The following is a 20,418-nucleotide window of genomic DNA, read 5'->3' on the forward strand; positions in this document are numbered from 1 at the left end:
TTAAGTAGCCGTAGAACCGCCTTCATGAATATCCATGAATACACGACGAGTATGACCGCTCGCTTTTAGAACTCTGCGGTTATGCCCGCTCTATGCCCGACGCCAGGTGTCAGCTTGAGAAACAAAGGGACGACGAAAGTCCCTTTCAAAGGAAGGCCTATCGGCCTAAATATCATATATTATGATTGATTAGGATCACATAAAAAATATTTAGACATTAATTGTAATTAATTATACTAAATATAATAAATTTTATCCCACAGGAATTTTTATTATATTTATATAATTAATTAGGATAAAATATTCATAACTTACCTATAGGAATTATGAATTAACAGATTTATCATAAAGTTCAAATTTAAGATAGAATTTATATAGAATTATAAACATAATACCGTTTGGAATTATGAATTAAGTGAATAATTTGATAAATTCTATCATAAAGAATAATTGAATCTGCTTGAATTGAAAATTTATTCCACAGAGAATTTTTATGGCATTAAATTCAATTTTTAAGCATGATTTACATTGGTAAAGCATGAAATTTTATTTAGGCCTCAAATTTAACGTAAGCATGTGATCTTTAATTTTATGCAGTTGTACAACTTGCAAATTTCTCCGAAATTCGTTCTGATAGCCCTGAACTTAAGGGAGATAACTATAAGGTATGGAAGGAGAGAGTTCTCCTTAATTTAGGGTGGATGGACATAAACTATGCTATTAGGAAAGATGAACCACCGGCACTCACTAATACCAGCATTGCAGCAAACATCACGCTTTATGAACGATGAGAGCGATCTAATCGCCTAAGCATGATGTTCATTAAGACTAAAATTTCAGCTGGTATTCGTGGTTTCGTTGATCAGCATGAAAAGGTCCGAGACTTGCTGAAAGCCATTGATGATCAATTCGTCACTTCAGACAAGGCACTAGCAAGCACCCTAATCATGAAGTTCTCATCCCTAAGGCTCACCAGTGTGAAAGGTGTGCGCGAGCACATCATGCAAATGAGGGACACTGTGGCTCAATTGAAGAAACTTGAGGTTGAAATATCGGAGTCTTTCCTGGTGCACTACATTCTGAACACCCTTTCGCACCAATAAAAACCCTTCAAAATCTCATACAACACACATAAGGATAAATGGTCAATTAATGAACTCATGACCATGTGTGTTTAAGAGGAAGAGAGACTGGTGATGGAACTGGGAGAAAGTGCAATGTTGGCAATGCGTGGAAAGGGCAAATCTCAAGCCAATCAAAAAGGGAAATGTAAAGTACATCCCCAAGCTGATATCAAGAAGGATTCCAAATGTTTCTTTTGTAAAAAGAAGGGACACATGAAGAAGGAATGCGCCAAATTTCAGAAATGGCTTGTGGACAAAGGTAATCCAATCTCGTTTGTTTGTTATAAATCTAATATGGTTAATGTCAATATTAACACCTGGTGGATTGATTCTGGATCAAAAATTCACATTTCAAATTCCTTGCAGAGTTTGCAAAACCTAAGGAAGCCAGTGGGAAGTGAGCAAAGCATCTTATCAGGAAACAAGATGGGCTTGCATGTGGAAGTTATAGGAACATGCTATTTAACTTTAAGTAGTGGCTTTGTTTTAGAATTAGAAAAGACCTTTTATGTTCCAAGTTTTTCTAGAAACTTGATTTCAGTTTCAAGGCTTGTACCTTTTGGATATTCCTTTAACTTTTCAGAAACATCCTTCAGTTTATTTTATAAATCTGATTATGTTGGGAATGGTATTTTGTCTAATGGTCTTTACTGCATTAATTTACAAAACAATGTCACTTATGATTCAATGCATGTTCACAACTGGCACTAAAAGGTGTGTTATTAATGAACCTTCCTCTAAATTATGGCACCGGAGACTAGATCGTATCTCCATAGAAAGAATTAAAAGATTGGTAAATGAAGGGCTACTTAATACTCTGGATTTTACTGATTTTGAGACTTGTGTGGATTGCATAAAGGGAAAGCAGACCAACAAGTCAAAGAAAGGTGCCAATAGGAGTTCGGACATATTAGAGATCATACATACTGATATATGTAGTCCAGACATGGACTCACATGGTCAGAGATACTTCATCTCTTTTATAGATGATTACTCACGATATATGTATCTCTACATGCTTCATAAAAGGAACGAAGCATTAGATGCCTTTAAGATCTTTAAGGTTGAAGTAGAGAAACAATGCGGCAAGAAAACTAAGATCGTGAGATCAGATAGAGGTGGAGAATATTATGGTAGATACACAGAAGTTAGTCAAGCACCTGGGTCATTCACAAAATTTCTTCAAGAGCATGGGATTGTTGTCCAATACACCATGCCTGGTTCACTCGACCAGAATGGTGTAGTAAAAAGAAGAAACCGAACATTATTAGACATGGTGTGGAGTATGCTTAGCAACTCCAATCTTCCTAAATCCTTGTGGACTAAAGCACTTAAGACGTCAGTGTATATATTAAACCGAGTTCCAACCAAGGCTGTTCCTAAAATTCCATTTGAATTATGGAAAGGTTAAAAACCGAGTTTGCGACATATGCGCGTTTGGGGATGCCCGTCTGAAGTGAGAATTTGTAATCCACAAGAGAAGAAGCTAAACCCAAGAACCATTAGTGGGTATTTCATTGGATATGTTGAAAGGTCTAAAGGTTACAGAGTTTATTGTCCATCTCATAGCACTAGGATTATGGAATCAAGAAATGCAAAGTTTCTTGAAAATGACTTGATCAGTGAGAGCGATCAAACCAGGAACATAGTTTCTAAGAAGGATCATTCAGAATCTCAACCTTCCACCTCAAGTGATAGATTGGTTATTGTTCACAGCACCCCTCAAGTACAAACTGGTGTTGAACAACCAATTGTTGAAGTTCCACAAGCTGTTGACGACATTCCAGTAGATCAGGTAGTTCAAGAGTTTCCAAGAACTTTTGAACAACAAGTTGAACCACATACTTCTCAGGAAAATGGTGGTATAACATTAAGAAGATCTAATAGACCAAAGAGATCAACAATTCCAGATGATTATGTTGTGTATCTGCAAGAATCTGACTATAACATTGGAGCCGAAAATGATCCTGAATCCTTTTCACAAGCCATGAGTTGCAAAGAATCAGAATTATGGTACAATGCCATGAAGGAAGAGATGAATTCTATAAAGAGTAACGAAGTCTGGGATCTTGTTGAGTTGCCTAATGGTGCAAAAGCCATTGGATGTAAATGGGTCTTTAAGACAAAGAAAGACTCATTAGGAAACATTGGGAAATACAAGGCAAGACTCGTTGCTAAGGGATTCACTCAGAAAGAAGGAATTGATTACACGGAGACTTTCTCTCCTGTATCTAAGAAAGATTCCTTGTGCATTATTATGGCATTAGTAGCCCATTTTTGACTTGGAGTTGCAACAAATGGATGTGAAAATGACATTTCTCAATGGAGATCTAGAGGAGGAGGTTTACATGAAACAAACCTGAAGGATTCCCCTCTAGTGATGGTGAGCAATTGGTTTGCAAGCTCAAGAAATCATTATACAGTTTAAAACAAGCATCCCGCCAATGGTATTTGAAATTCCACACTGTAATTTCTTCATTCAGTTTTGTAGAAAACATTATGGATCAATGTATATACCTGAAAGTCAGTGGGAGTAAAATCTGTTTTCTTGTTTTATATGTGAATGACACTTTGCTAGCAACCAATGATAAGGGTTTGCTGCATGAGGTGAAACAATTCCTCTCTAAAAATTTTGATATGAAGGATATGGGTGAGGCATCTTATGTCATTGGCATTAAGATCCATAGAGACAGATTTCGAGGCATCTTGGGTCTGTCTCAGGAAACCTATATTAAAAAGTTTTAGAGAGATTTCGCATGAAGGATTATTCACCAAGTGTAGCTCCCATTGTGAAGGGTGATAGGTTCAATTTGAACCAATGTTTGAAGAATAACTTTGAAAGGGAACAAATGAAGAACATTCCATATGCTTCTACTGTCGGAAGCCTAATGTATGCTCAGGTTTGCACAAGACTTGACATTGCATTTGTTGTGGGAATGTTGGGACGATATCAGAGTGATCCAGGTTTAGACCGCTGGAGAGCTGCAAAGAAAGTAATGAGGTACCTTCAATGAACCAAAAACTACATGCTTATGTATAGACGAGCAGACAATTTGGAAGTAATTGGCTAGTCAGATTCTAACTTTGTTGGATTTGTTGATTCACGCAAATCAATATCATGATACATTTTTATGATGGCCGGTGGAGCTATATCATGGAGGAGTGCCAAGCAGACTTTGATGCCACTTCCACTATGGAAGCCGAGTTCATCTCTTGTTTTGAGGCTACTTTACATGGTGTATGGCTTAAGAGTTTCATTGGTGGGCTTAGAATTATGGATTCTATCTCTAAGCCATTGAGAATGTATTGCGACAATTCAGCTGCTGTTTTTATGGCTAAAAACAACAAAAGTGGGAGTCAAAATAAACACATCGACATTAAGTATTTAGCTATAAGAGAACATGTTAAAGAAAAGAAAGTGGTCATTGAGCACGTCAGCACTAAGTTGATGATCGCTAATCCTTTGAATAAGGGCATGCCACAGTTGAAATTCAAGGATCATGTAATGAATATGGGACTTGGTTCCATTATGTAGTTTCTCATTGTATGGACAATGTTATTTTAATGAAATTCTTAATTATTGTGATTTTTTTCTCATATTTATGTGCACCTTAATTTGATTTGAGAAAATTCATCTGTGTAGGACCAAGAATAAACATAGGGTTTATTCATTAAGAAATTGTTGCCACATAAATTTTAATAGAAATAAATACATAGTAATACATGGAAGATAATACTCGTCATTAGAGGACTTATCGCCATGATTCATGTATCTATTACTTAATACAGATTATCAATGGGTTTTAAGATGAGACATTAAGATTGGAAGTATGGACCAAGTGGGAGAATGTTAAGCTCCATCTCCCAATGGCCACCAATTTCTGGAAACCAACTGCAGTTATTTCCTTAAATTATGGAAATCAACTGCAGTTAAATTAATTTCTTATTGGGAGCTCTTAGAGTGGTCCATTACTCCCTTTGTAGTTCTCTACCATGATCTGTGGAACACTTGACACATAGCCAAAAGAAGCTTGATGGAAGCTTGGCTATAAATACTTTTGTTTGGTCCCCAAGCTTATTAACTCAATCCCCTTCAGCCTTACACCATCAAATGAGAGTGAGCAGAGCTTGGAAGTGCTAGATATATGTCATCATTGCATTGATCTCCATGAGGCATTTCTAATTACGGAGTTCGATTCGTGGGCAGTTTCCCTTCCAGATATATCTTCTTCCTGATGGCCACTGCGATCGCAGTTGAAAATTTTATTTACAAATTTGCCATTCAAACCATTCTCTTGACTCAAATATCTCTCGGTCTTAGTACAAAAGAACAAGTTGTTTGCTTTTAGACTTTCCACTGGTGTTCTCCCGTCCTCTACGACATCGCATGAAAGGCTGATTGAAGTACTCCCAAGATCCTCGCCATTAGTGAAAGTCGTCGAAAGATATTAGATGCCTCTCACAAAGTCGGAGCTATTAATAGCAAATGTCTAGTTATGGCAATTACGGCAATCTCTTTTCTTTCATAAAACAAATAAGGGAAGTGGACTGCCTCAAGCGTAGCAGAAAGATTTGGTATTGGAGTGTGAGTAGCATCAATGGACGGAGGTATGATATATTTTGGGTATTAAAGTTTTCGATTCTTTTAAGTATTTATTCCGCATTAAAGAATCGTTATTATGCTTTCATCCTTGACCAAATTATGTAATCGGGCAAACACAAGAAACAAAGTCAGCCATTGAATATGTTCACAAACTAAAATCCTTTATCATAATTACCAAATTCCACTGTACTGACGGGAAAATTTAGAAAATTTGGTCGTTCGATTTGGTTTGTGGAATAATAGGTTGATTCGTAGTAGTTTGGTAGTTTGGTAGTTTGGTACGGGATAATACAATTTCAATGTAAGTTTCAATGGAATTTTGCAAGGTAAATTATTTTACTAATTTTAATGGATCTTAACTAATATATCAAGATAGATTTATATTTTAAATATAGATTTAATATGAGTCAATTTTTTCACTTGTAATTTTTTTTTAGTGTAAAATATAATGTGTTTTTCTTTGTTTAAATTGTATTTTTGAATGCTAGATAAAATATATATATATATAACCAAAATAAATATGTAAAAACAATCAAATTTTCGAAAGAATGTTTTCACATATTTAATATATGATTTTATTTTAAACATAAATTATATAATAATATGGACTTTTTATAATATATTGTTATATAAAATTCGTACAAAAATTATGTTTAAATTAAAAATTATATGATATAATCTATAATATAATTATATGAACAAAAAAATTCTCACAATTTATTATTTTAAATATTAAATTATGAAATTTAAAAAATATACCCTTGAATTATTTCCAATCAAATTTGAATTCAAACTCCAACTTGATAACTAACTATGGATTTTATATAAGATTTGAATACGAATAAATGGATTGCCTCTTTCTCCAAGAGTGTTTCTATAATTTAAACATGAACTCACCGTTTCACTTTCTCTGAAGATTTTGAGTTGTTCCAACGTTCCGTGAGTATCATAGAGATCATCTAGAATAGTAATCAGCCTGACAAGTTTTGCGAAGACTATTCTGCTGCTTGAAAACTCCGGCTCGAACGTGCCTATAACCATCCAAAAGTAAAATTCCAGGTGACGCTTCGGGTAGAAATTGTGTTGCGCTATATCCAATTGTGACCACCACCTGTACACATAATAGACGTATGAATGCAGCACTAGGGCATATCAAATTATTTGAAGGAATCTCAATATACCAGAATGTCTAACTACCACCTTGAGAGAAGCTGTAGCTCTCTCTGATGTGCGCATTGCAGAATATTGAAGTCCAATTTAGCCAACTCTAAAACTTTTTTGTTCATAGTTGACCTAAAGAAATAGGTGAAAAAGAGATTAGAGCATTCATAGCAATTATTGATTAAGTTGAGGATTAAGTAAAGAAATATTAACAAGGTAATTACTTGAGCCATGAATCGTTTTGTCCAAATATTTCGATGAAGCTCCTAGCCTCCCATCTCGGCACACTGCAGTGCCAAGGAAAATCCAGGGCATACCTCACCTGGATAACAGTAATCATATCAAATCAAGGTTTCGAGTATGCCCACTGTAAATTCAATAATGCAGTACATGATCACGTGACGAGACTCAAAACTGCTTACCTCTCTTAAAAGGGTTTGACTGAAGTCCATTACATCCACTTTTGTTAAAACTTGGTTTAGATATTCTCTTGATATTCTGTTGCGAATGCCTTTGCCTCTTCCATCACCTTTTCTCCGGGAAATGAAATTTCTGAAGCTCGAAGTAATGTTAACGTGCATCTCACTTCTTCTTCTTCAACAGTATCTCACTTCTTCTTTTTCAATAGTTGAACTATGGAAGTGTTAGCTGTATCCTATTCTCACGAAACCGTCTCGCGGGATTCCTTTCCTTGTTAGGAGCTCCCGGAGTGGTCCATTACTCCTTCTACAGTACTCTACCATGTTCTGTGGAAAACTTGACACGTGGCCACAACAAGCTTGATGGAAGCTTGGCTATAAAGACTGTTGTTTGGTCCCCAAGCTCACCGCTCAATCCTCTTCAGCCTTACACCATCATATCAGAGTGAGCAGAGTTTGGAAGTGCCAAATGAGTGAAAGAAACAGTGACAGATCTTTCTAATTTATGTTCTTGTTGCAGATCTTTCTGTGCCATTTTCTGCAGGATCAACCTTTGAAACTCTATTACTTTAGCATCAGGAAGGTCTCCGGTTCAAGTCTAGGCAGCTCTATTTCATCTCCTTCAGTTTGAAACTTTGTTGCTTCAGCATTGGGAACGATCTTCTTATGTAATTGTTGTTTTCATTCAGAGTTGAAGCTAAGAATAAACAATCTCAGAGTGTGAGCAAGTATCAATGGCCGGAGGTATGATTTCTTGGGTATTCAAGTTTACGATTCTTTTAAGTGTTTATTCCGCATTATAGAATTGTTATTCAGCTAACAGTTGGTATCAGAGCAGTTTTATCTCTGCCTTGGTGTTTATGAACGACGTTTTGTCTCTGTTTGTCTCCGAGTTATTATGCTCTGTTTCATTAAGTTTTGAATTAGAAATCATGTAGAAACTATTTTCGGAGGTTTTATGCATGCGGCCCAACCCTCTTTCTTTCCCTTGCATTTTCCTGCTGGTAATGTTGAGAAAGAGAGAAGATTGATGGCTTTCTGTGTGTAGTTGATGCATTGCTATAGAAAACCAAAGCCATTAGAGAAACCAGAAGAGGAAAGTGCTGTAAAACCTCCAGAGACTTTCAATAATCCAAAGCAAGTGCTGACTGAATTCTGAGAAATAACACCAACATGTAAAAACAATAGTGAAAGTATTATATTGGCAGTCCACACACTTTTCCAATGGGAAACTAAGAATCCAGCCATCCATAAGCTCATGTTCACCATTGTATTCTACTTTCCCAAACCAGAGAAGAAAGCCCCATAAGATCAGGATATGAAGGCAAGCCATTGAGCCATCGGTTTGGCTCAATGCCATATTTTGAGAATTTTCTAAATTAAGGCATTTATTTGGAAATATGTCTAATTTTTGTCTCAATTTTTATGCTTATAATATTTATTTGGTTTAATTATATGCAATTTGGATAATTGTTGTGCAAATTTATAACTATGATCATATTTAATTTGCATGAATTGATTATTTCTTCTCTAATTAATACATACTATTTTGGATGAGTATACGAGACCCATCGTTGAATGTTATGCATGAATATTATAGTTTTATTTACGCAATTTATAATTATTCTCATATCAAGTTAATTTTTTATGCATAAAAGAAATAATGTGTAGTGATCCATATAATTTTTAATTGATTAGAGAATAGCCACAACATCTCTTATTAAATAATATTATATATTAGGATTAATTAGGATTAATTAGGATCACATAAAGAATATTTAGACATTAATTGTAATTAATTATACTAAATATAATAAATTTTATCCCACAGGAATTATGAATTAATAGTTTTATCATAGAGTTCAAATCTAAGATACAATTTATATCAAATTATAATCATAATATACCCTTTAGAGTTATGAATTAAGTGAATAATTTGATAAATTCTATCATAAAGAATAATTGAATCTGCTTGAATTGAAAATTTAGTCCACAGAAAATTTTTATGTCATTAGATTCAATTTTAAGCATGATTTACATTGGTAAAGCATGAAATTTTATTTAGGCCTCAAATTTAACATAAGCATGTGATCTTTAATTTTATGCAGTTGTACAACCTGCAAATTTCTCTGAAATTCGTTGTGATATCCCTGAACTTAAGGGAGATAACTATAAGGTCTAGAAGGAGAGAGTTCTCCTTCATTTAGGGTGGATGGACATAGACTATGCTATTAGGAAAGATGAACCACCGACACTCATTGATACCAACACTGCAGCGGGCATCACACTTTATAAATGAAGGGAGCAATCTAATTGCCTAAGAATGATGTTCATTAAGACTAAAATTTCAACTGGTATTCGTGGTTCCATTGATCAGCATGAAAAGGTCTGAGATTTGTTGAAAGCCATTGATGATAAATTCGTCACTTCAGACAAGACACTAGTAAGCACCCTAATCATGAAGTTCTCATCCCTAAGGCTCACTAGTGTGAAAGGTGTACATGAGCACATCATGCAAATGAGGGACATTGTGGCTCAATTGAAGAAACTCGAGGTTGAAATATCAAAATCCTTCCTGGTGCACTACATCTTGAACACCCTTCCGCACCAATACGGACCCTTCAAAATATCATACAACACACATAAGGATAAATGATCAATTAATGAACTCATGACCATGTGTGTTCAAGAGGAAGGGAGACTGGTGATGGAACTAGGAGAAAGTGAAATGCTGGCAACGCGTGGAAAGGGAAAATTCCAAGCCAATCATAAAGGGAAAGGTAAAGTACCTCCCCAAGCCGATATCAAGAAGGATTCCAAGTGTTTCTTCTGTAAAAAGAATGGAGACATGAAGAAGGAATGCGCCAAATTTCAGAAATGGCTTGCGGACAAAGGTAATCCAATCTCATTTGTTTGTTATGAATCTAATATGGTTAATGTCAATATTAACACCTGGTGGATTGATTCAGGATCAACAATTCACATTTCGAATTCCTTGCAGGGTTTGCAAAACCTAAGGAAGCCAGTGGGAAGTGAGCAAAGAATCTTATCAGGAAACAAGATGGGCTCGCATGTGGAAGCTATAGGAACATGCTATTTAACTTTAAGTAGTGCCTTTATTTTAGAATTAGAAAAGACCTTTTATGTTCCAAGTTTTTCTAGAAACTTGATTTCAGTTTCAAGGCTTGTACATTTTGGATATTCCTTTAACTTTTCAAAAACATCTTTCAGTTTGTTTTATAAATCTGATTGTGTTGGGAATGGTACTTTATCTGATGGTCTTTACTGCATTAATTTACAAAACAATGTCACTTATTATTCAATGCATGTTCACACTGGCACTAAAAGATGTGTTATTAATGAGGATTCCTCTAAATTATGGCACCAGAGATTAGGTCATATCTCCATAGAAAAAATTAAAAGATTAGTAAATGAAGGGGTACTTAATACCCTGGATTTTACTGATTTTGAGACTTGTGTGGACTGCATAAAGGGAAAGCAGACCAACAAGTCAAAGAAAGGTGCAAATAGGAGTTCAGACATATTAGAGATCATACATATTGATATCTGTAATCTAGACATGGACTCACATGGTCAGAGATACTTCATCTCTTCTATAAATGATTACTCACGATATATGTATCTCTACATGCTTCATAAAAAGAACGAAGCATTAGATGCCTTTAAAATCTTTAAGGTTGAAGTAGAGAAACAATGCAGCAAGCAAATTAAGATCATGAGATCAGATAGAGGTGGAGAATATTATGGTAGATACACAGAAGATGGACAAGCACCTGGGCCATTCACAAATTTCTTCAAGAGCATGGGATTGTTGCCCAATACACCATGCCTAGTTCTCCCGGCCAGAATGGTGTAGCAGAAATAAGAAACCGCACATTATTGGACATGGTGCGGAGTATGCTTAGCAGCTCCAATCTTCCTAAATCCTTATGGACTGAAGCACTTAAGACTGCAGTGTATATATTAAACTGAGTTCCAACCAAGGTTGTTCCTAAAATTCCATTTGAATTATGGAAAGGTTGGAAACCGAGTTTGCGACATATGCGCGTTTGGGGACGCCCGTCTGAAGTGAGAATATATAATCCACAAGAGAAGAAGCTAGACCCAAGGACCATTAGTGGGTATTCATTGGATATGTTGAAAGGTCTAAAGGTTACAAATTTTATTGTCCATCTCACAGTACTAGGATTGTGGAGTCAAGAAATGCAAAGTTTCTTGAAAATGACTTAATCAGTGGGAGAAATCAAACCAGGAACATAGTTTCTTAGAAGGATCATTCAAAATCTCAATCTTCCACCTCAAGTGATAGATTGTTTATTATTCACATCACCCCTCAAGTACAAATTGGTGTTGAACAACCAATTGTTGAAGTTCCACAAGCTGCTGACAACATTCCAGTAGATCAGGTAGTTCAAGAGTTGCCAAGAACTTTTTGAACAACGAGTTGAACCACATACTTCTCAAGAAGATGATGGTACAACATTAAGAAGATCTATTAGACCAAAGAGATTAGCAATTCCTGATGATTAAGTTGTGTATCTGCAAGAATCTGACTACAACATTAGAGATGAAAATGATCCCAAGTCCTTTTCACAAGCCATAAGTTGCAAAGAATCAGAATTATGGTATGATGCCATGAAGGAAGAGATGAATTCTATAAAGAGTAACGAAGTCTAGAATCTTCTTGAGTTGCCTAATGGTGCAAAATCCATTGGATGTAAATGGGTCTTTAGGACAAAGAAAGACTCATTGGGAGACATTGAGAGATACAAGGCAAGACTCGTTGCTAAGGGATTCACTCAGAAAGAAGGAATCGATTACACGAAGACTTTATCTCATGTATCTAAGAAAGATTCCTTGCGCGTTATTTTGGCATTTGTAGCCCATTTTAACTTGGAGTTGCAACAAATGTATGTGAAAACGACATTTCTCAATGGAGATCTAGATGAGGAGGTTTACATGAAACAACCTGAAGGATTCCCCTCTAGTGATTGTGAGCAATTGGTTTGCAAGCTAAAGAAATCCTTATACGGTTTAAAACAAGCATCCCGCCAATGGTATTTAAAATTCCATAATGTAATTTCTTCATTCGGTTTTTTATAAAACATTATGGATCAATGTATATACTTGAAAGTCAGTGGGAGTAAAATCTGTTTTCTTGTTTTATATGTGGATGACATTTTTCTAGCAACCAATGATAAGGGTTTGCTACATGAGGTGAAACAATTCCTCTCTAAAAATTTCAATATGAAGGATATGGGTGAGGCATCTTATGTCATTGGCATTAAGATCCATAGAGACAGGTTCCGAGGCATCTTGGGTCTGTCTCAGGAAACCTATATTAATAAAATTTTAGAGAGATTTCATATGAAGGATTGTTCACCAAGTGTAGCTTCCATTGTGAAGGTTGATAGGTTAAATTTGAACCAATGCCCAAGGAACGACTTTGAAAGGGAACGAATGAAGAACATTCCATATTCTTCTGTTATCAGAAGCCTAATTTATGCTCAGGTCTGCACAAGACCTAACATTGCATTTGTTGTGAGAATGTTGGGACAATATCAGAGTAATCTAGGTTTAGACCATTGGAGAGCTGCAAAGAAAGTAATGAGGTACCTTCAAGGAACCAAAGACTACATGCTTATGTATAGATGGACGGACAATTTGGAAGTAATTGGCTACTCAGATTCTAACTTTGTTGGATGTGTTGATTCACTCAAATCAACATCAGGATACATTTTTATGATGGTCAATGGAGCTGTATCATGGAGTAGTGCTAAGCAGACCTTAACTACCAATTCCACTATGGAAGTCAAGTCTGTCTCCTGTTTTGAGGCTACTTTACATGTTGTATGGCTTAAGAGTTTCATTTCTGGGCTTAGAATTATGGATTCTATCTCTAAGCCATTGAGAATGTATTGCAACAATTCAGGTGTTGTTTTTATGGCTAAAAACAAAAAAAGTGGGAGTTGAAGTAAACACATCGACATTAAGTATTTAGCTATAAGGGACCATGTTAAAGAAAAGAAAGTGGTCATTGAGCATGTCAGAACTGAGTTGATGATCGCCAATCCTTTGACTAAGGGCATGCCACCGTTAAAATTCAAGGATCATGTAATGAATATGGGACTTGGTTCCATTATGTAGTTTCTCATTGTATGGACAATGTTATTTTTATGAAATACTTAATTATTGTGATGTTTTCCTCATATTTATATGCACCTTAATTTGATTTGAGAGAATTCATCTGTGTAGGACCAAGAATAAAACATAAGTTTTATTCATTAAGAAATTGTTGCCACATAAATTATAATAGAAATAAATACATAGTAATACTTGGAAGATAATACTCATCATTAGAGGACTTATCGCCATGATTCATGTATCTATTACTTAATACAGATTATCAATGGGTTTTAAGATGAGACGTTAGGTTAGCAGTATGGACCAAGTGGGAGAATAGTAGCTCCTTGTATCTGGTTCTCACGGGATTCCTTTTCTTGTTGGGAGCTCCCGGAGTGGTCCATTACTCCTTCTACAGTTCTCTACTATGTTCTGTGGAAAACTTGACACGTGGCCACAGCAAGCTTGATGGAAGCTTGCTATAAAGACTGTTGTTTGGTCCCCAAGCTCACTGGTCAATCCCCTTCAGCTTTACACCATCAAATTAGAGCGACCAGAGTTTGGAAGTGCCAAACGGGTGAAAGAAACAGTGACAGATCTTTCCTATTTATGTTCTTGTTGCAGATCTTTCTGTGTCATTTTCTGTAGGATCGGCCTTTGAAATTTTGTTGCTTCAGCATCGAGAAGGTCTCTTGTTCAAGTCTAGGCGGCTCTATTTCATTTCCTTTAGTTTGAAACTCTGTTGCTTCAGCATTGGGAACGATCTTCTTATGTAATTATTGTTTTCATTCAGAGTTGAAGCTAAGAACAAACAGTCTCAGAGTGTGAACAAGTATCAATGGCTGGAGGTATGATTTCTTGGGTATTCATGTTTACGATTCTTTTAAGTGTTTATTCCGCATTACAGAATTGTTATTAAGCTAACAGGAAGAACAACCCATTTTCATTCGTGAAATTCTTCTAGACAGCTTTTATATGCCAGACATAATAAAACGTGTGTTAAAAATAGTCATCTCACTTCACTATACTTTTAAAAAATATTACAACTCCCCAGTAAGAAATCAACAGCTGCAAGTATCACCTGAGGATATGTTATATCGATGGAGTGGGAGAACCCGAAATCCCAAAGCTGTAGCATTGAGATCTTTGGTGAGGGAATCTCTTGATCGAACACCGATGCCTTCCAGCTCGTTCCAAAATCTGCTCACAATAGCGTATGACAATTCGCCAAAAGGTGGTATCTTTATGTCGATTGCTTATTTCTTGAATGCCTAGTCAAATAACCGCGCTCATGTCAGTCTGATTCTGGAATAATTGACCGGGTTCGTCCATTCCCGAATATTCGAATACCAGAATAATTGACCGGGTCCATGTTAGTCTGGGTCTATGTTAGTCCAATTCAATTCAAGGGCCAAAAGGTATGCAGAATTAGGTTGTTGAGGCTAGAGGTTCATTCTACAATCTAGTATCATGTTTGAGTCTAGAGGTTCATAATACAGTCCAATATGATATGCAGAATTAGGTTGTTGAGGCGATAGTATCATGTTTGAGTCTAGAGACTCATTTTATAGTCCAGTATAATGTGTAACCCTATTAGTCTGTCATTAAAATTATTAAACCAACTCATGTTAGATTTCACTCTACAATCTAGTATCATGTTTAAGTTTAGAAACTGATTTTACAATCCAATATTATATGTAACCCTATTAGTCCTTCAGCAAAATTATTAAATCAACTCATATTAAATCTATATTTAAAATAAATCTATATTAATTAGAAATCAAATAATTCATAGACATCACATAATTTAACATGAACATGAAGGTAAACATTTAACCTATACACATAATCTAGAAAAACTTGTATTTCATGGTGAAAGTGTCGTTCAATTCTGAGACATTAAAAAATGTCAACCATCTGGAGACGTTTGATTAAATCATCGTTGCCATCTTTCATCTCACTAAAAAATAAATGCTTCACTTCTTCAATCACCTTATACACATAATCTAGAAAAACTTGTATTTCATGGTGAAAGTGCCTTTCAATTCCTAGACATTAAAAAATGTCAACCCTCTGGAGCCGTTTGATTAAATCATCGTTGCCATCTTTCATCTCACTAAAAAATAAATGCTTCACTTCTTCAATCACCTTTTCACAGTGTTCATGATATTCAAGTGCCTGATTACCATGCAAATCAATAGATTATTAATATTTTGAAATCCAAATTACACAAAATAAAGAAGAGATTATAAAAAGAGAGAGATTTTCTGCCCCTGATTTAGTTACCTCATAAGGAGACTTAATCGTCGTCCCACAGATTTCCATGATGATGAGTGATGTTGGAGGATCCGTTCACCTCGGCGGACAGTGGCGCACATACAGAAATCTGAGCCATTACTTCAGCGGATTCAGCTTCTATCTGTTTAATATAAGTCCCGGCACTTCGATTCAAGCAATAAAAGAACACACGCTTCTATTTTCGATTCAGCTGATAAAAAACCAACTCTTTTATAGGCGTAGATTACCAGGTTGGTGAGAGTGAACGAAACAAAAGGCACTTTCTTTAATGTAATTTTATAAAAATATTTCTTAAATTAAGTAAATGAGGGTATCTTATGATAGGGATAGCAAAATTAAGGGTCGGGTATGCTCTAAAATTGTTGTTTGTCTAAGAGTTAATTTTTTCGCTTAATGAAACAAGTTAATTCGCCAAGACTCAGAGACATCTGGTAGGAGTGAAAGCCTGCTTTTTTATAGACCACCAGCCGGTTATTCCAGTAGCTTGATTTTCTTTGAATAAAAATGATGAGTCAACTTGTATTAACTATTAACAACCAAAAATAATTACCCTCGCTACTGATTTGACAACTAAATTAAAATAAAATTTCTCATGATATAAAAAATAATAATAAATATTAATATTAAATATAAAATAAATCAATTATTACTATTACTGTTTTGTTTTTCCACTAATGCACCCTATGTAAAATACCATCCAATTAATAATGTCCACAAAATAGACCATATATAAGATATGGTCGGATTAATCACAATATTAGTGTACCATCCAATTAATAATGTGGAGAAAATTACACAAAACAAAATCTGCAAAATCTGTGTGAGGGGATTACAATTGATAAATCAAGCACGCTTTACGGAACGGAGTAGGTAAGTGATACCATCAGAAGGAACTCTCGGGCATACATGCGCAGATGTAATGTTCCGTATAGAAGGCTTGGGCTAATGCACCCTATGTCGTATCCTTCTCAAGTGTTGTACCTTTCCTATAAAACAAAATTGTGTAGGAGGTATTTTAAAGGTTTTTTCAACCTCTTAGTCAATTTTTTTTCGTGACATTGTGTATCACAATAAAAACAAACTTTTATGAATGTTGGGAAATTTTGCTTATCGTATTAAAATTATTTTGAGTGGACATGTTACTTTTTTTTAGTCAATTTAGTTGTTTTGTAGTTGTTTTTGAGTCAAATATAGTTGTTGGAGGTTTTGCTCTATCTATTTAACATGCACCTAGGATCTGGTTCTTCAACTTGTCCTAACGATGAACCACACTCGTTGGTTCGAAATGCGTCGACAAATGTATTCTAATGTGATTTACGCCGAAAAATCTTCTCAAAAAACATTGTTTATCTCATTTAAATTATTTTGAGTGGACATGTTACTTTTTTTTTTAAATAGTATTGTATCTTTCTTATTAAAACAATTGGATATCAAATATTTCAAAGGTTTTGTTTGATATCATGCATCACAATTTAAAAAAAAATTGATATATATTTGTAAACCTTGCTAATTGCATTAAAATTAATTTGAGTGTGACATGAAACTTTCTTTTTAAAATGATGCGATGCAAAATTATAAAATGTTTAAGTTCACATTTTATCGCACATCATGGCTAGCTAAAGAAAAACTATGTGAACACTTGAACACTGAATGTAAATTTAATAATCAACTTGAACGAAGGGAGGTAGATCCAAAGCTTTAGGGGAGGGAATTTGTGTGCCATGATCCCATACTAGCCTGCGTTGATCTCTTGAGGCCATAATAAGATGCATTAAATTCCAACCACGTACAGACCAACCACCCACTTGCATTGACATGGAATTGATGAGATGAGATTGGGGATGTGGGCAAAGGCTAGTTCCCATCCCTATTTCCCACCCAGAGATCGAGGTGGGATAATGGTTCCAAAAGAATGACAATGAAGTCATCAAAGGGAAAAGATTGGCAAAAAAAAAAAAAAAAAAGAAGAGGTGTATGCTGCAAAGGCAAAGAAAAACATTAGCTGCAAGAGAGAATTCCCTAGAGACTTGGCTTGCAGTGCATAGAGAAGAGTTGGAGTTTGTGACTGAGCCCTGTGTTCACAAACTTGGGATGTTATCCCCCTGAGGAAGTTGGACTTTGTGTCTAAGCTTGAATGGTATGTGGATGGCCAAGTTGATGACCAAATCACTATGGTGCTAGTTGTGTAGTTGTTAAACCACTTGGACATGGTAATTTAAGCCACTATGGTACTTTCTAGAGAGTTCTTAAACCGCGTAGATAGTGAATTGCAAACCCCTAAGGTGCTTCCTATGAAACAACAACGGTTAAATCACTTGAATATTGGATTCATTAGAAGGAACTCTCGGTCATACATGCGCAATTGTAATGTTTTGTCTAGAAGGCTTGGACTAATGCCCCCTATGTTGCATCCTCCTCAAGTTGTGTACCTTTCCTATAAAAAAAATTGGTTACAAGGTATTTTAAAGGTGTTTTTTTTTAATATTCTGTATGGCAATAAAAACAACTTTTTGTACATGTTGGGAAATTTTTCTTATCGCATTAAAATTATTTTCACTGTGACAGGTCAACTTTTTTTGTTATATTTTTTTATTAAAAAAAATTGTGCATGAAGTATTTTAAAAAAAAATTGACATTGTGCATCACGATAAAAACAAATTTGATGTATATTTGGAAACATTGTTTATCTCATTAAACTTATTTTGAGTGTGACATGTGACTCCTTTTTTTTTTAAATAGTATTGTATATTTATTATAAAAAAATTGGGTTTAAAGTATTTTAAATGTTTTTTTAACATTATGTATCACATTAAAAAAGTTGATGCATATTTGGAAACTTTGCTAGTTGCATTAAAATTAATTTGAGTGTGACATGTCACTTCTTTTTAAAAATGATGTGAAGCAAAAATAGAAAATGTTTAAATTCACATTTTATCACAGTAAAAAATTGTTTTCATGTAAGAATTGTAGTATGTAATTGTATTTTTTATTTCACCCCTCCACTCTTGTAAATATAACAACATATTGATAGCCTGGGAATCATGGTTAGGTAAAGAAAACTATGTGATCCTGAGAGTCATGGCTAACTAAAGAAAAACCATGTGAACACTTGAAGAGTGAATGTAAATTTAATAATTGGCTTGAACAAAGGGACATAGATCCAAAGCTTGAGGGGAGGGCAGTTGTGTGTTGTGATCCCATAGTATCCCACATTGATCTCTTGATGCCATAACAAGACACATTATATTCCAACTAGATACGGACCAACCACCCACTTGCACTAACATGGAATTGATGAGATGGGATTGGGGATGTGGGCGTGGGCCAGTTCCCATCCCCATTTCCCCTTCACAGATCGAGGTGGGACAGTGCTTCTAGAAGAATGACAACGAAATCATCAAAGGGGGGAAATTGGCAAAAAAAGAGAGAACAAAGAGTAGTGGAGGTGTATGTAGCAAAAGCAGAGGAAAACATTGGCTACAGGAGATAATTCCCTAGAGACTTGGGTTGCAGTGCATATAGCGGAGTTCGAGTTTGTGACTGAGCCCTATGCTAAAAAACATGGGATGTTATCCCTACTAATGTGGTGCTTGAGGCCATTAGACTATGTGTCTAAGCCTGAATGGTACGTGGAAGGCCTAGTTGATGACCAAATCATTATGGTGCTCGTTGTATAGTTGTTAGACCACTTGGACAAGCCAATCTAAGCCATCATGGTGCTTGCTAGAGAGATGTTAAACCACCTAGATAGTGGATTGCAAACCCTTTTAGTTCTTGATAAAAGATCATATTTAAAACATCAAAATAGTGGATAGCAGTAACCCATATAGATTTTTGGTAAAGCCCTGTGATTAAACTCAAAGAAGTAAGTGAGTAATTGTGGTGTTCACTGCCAAAGGGAAGTTGATAAACCACCAAGACAATGAACTCCATCTTGTGGGGTGTCTACCAATATTTTGTGTGAACATCCCTAAGCAAACATCACCTAAGAATTTGGATCCAGCTTGGGGCTGGTCAGTTGCAAGAAAGTTACAGTGTAGTTGGCCTATGGTTGGTGGAGAGTGGAAGTCCCTCCTTCAATTTCTAACCATCTTAACATAATCAGATAATTTTAATTCTATCTTGTGTTAAGTTATGAATTGAAATGTTTTATGAATGCACATGTTTGGTATGGGCTCATGAATCTGCATGAATGTTATTGGTTGTGTCACTAGTACATGCCCTTATTATGCTCATACTCATAATGATGTTTTGTATGTTAGGAAATTATAAATGACTAGATAGTGTTGATTCAATTTTTGATTATGATGAATGTATTATATTGTGTGTAATGTTTTCTCCCACCTTATCAGATAGTAATGGTTATGAATCAATGGGTCTATAACTGTTGGTCTCATTGAGCATTTGGGTGAGCTAATGTGTTCCATACTAGATAATGGGACAATTAAATTCCATGGTTATGCTTAATTAGCTCGCATCAATGCTATAAAGCTATATTGCAAATGTTAGACTTAGACATTGACACTTGGTATGTATTCGATCGAGAGTGATTTCCTCCCTTCCATTTGCAATTACATTTTTTTTCTTGGTGGAAGTTTTGTCCTTCATCAAGCTAGGGTTTGTTATGTCTACTCACAAGCAAAACCTTAAACCTTAAATCCATGCTAAA

At 35.4% G+C, this 20,418-nt stretch overlaps 1 pseudogene; it reads right to left on the minus strand.

Moving 5' to 3' along the window:
- LOC149167207 (longifolene synthase-like) lies at positions 1 to 15,846 on the minus strand (annotated as a pseudogene).
- Between the last annotated feature and the right edge of the window lie 4,572 nt (positions 15,847 to 20,418).

This window comes from Pinus tabuliformis, chromosome 5_1 (assembly GCF_031772625.1).
Source record: "Pinus tabuliformis cultivar Carrire ecotype Pingquan chromosome 5_1, CPIR1, whole genome shotgun sequence".
Classification (NCBI taxonomy): domain Eukaryota; kingdom Viridiplantae; phylum Streptophyta; class Pinopsida; order Pinales; family Pinaceae; genus Pinus; species Pinus tabuliformis.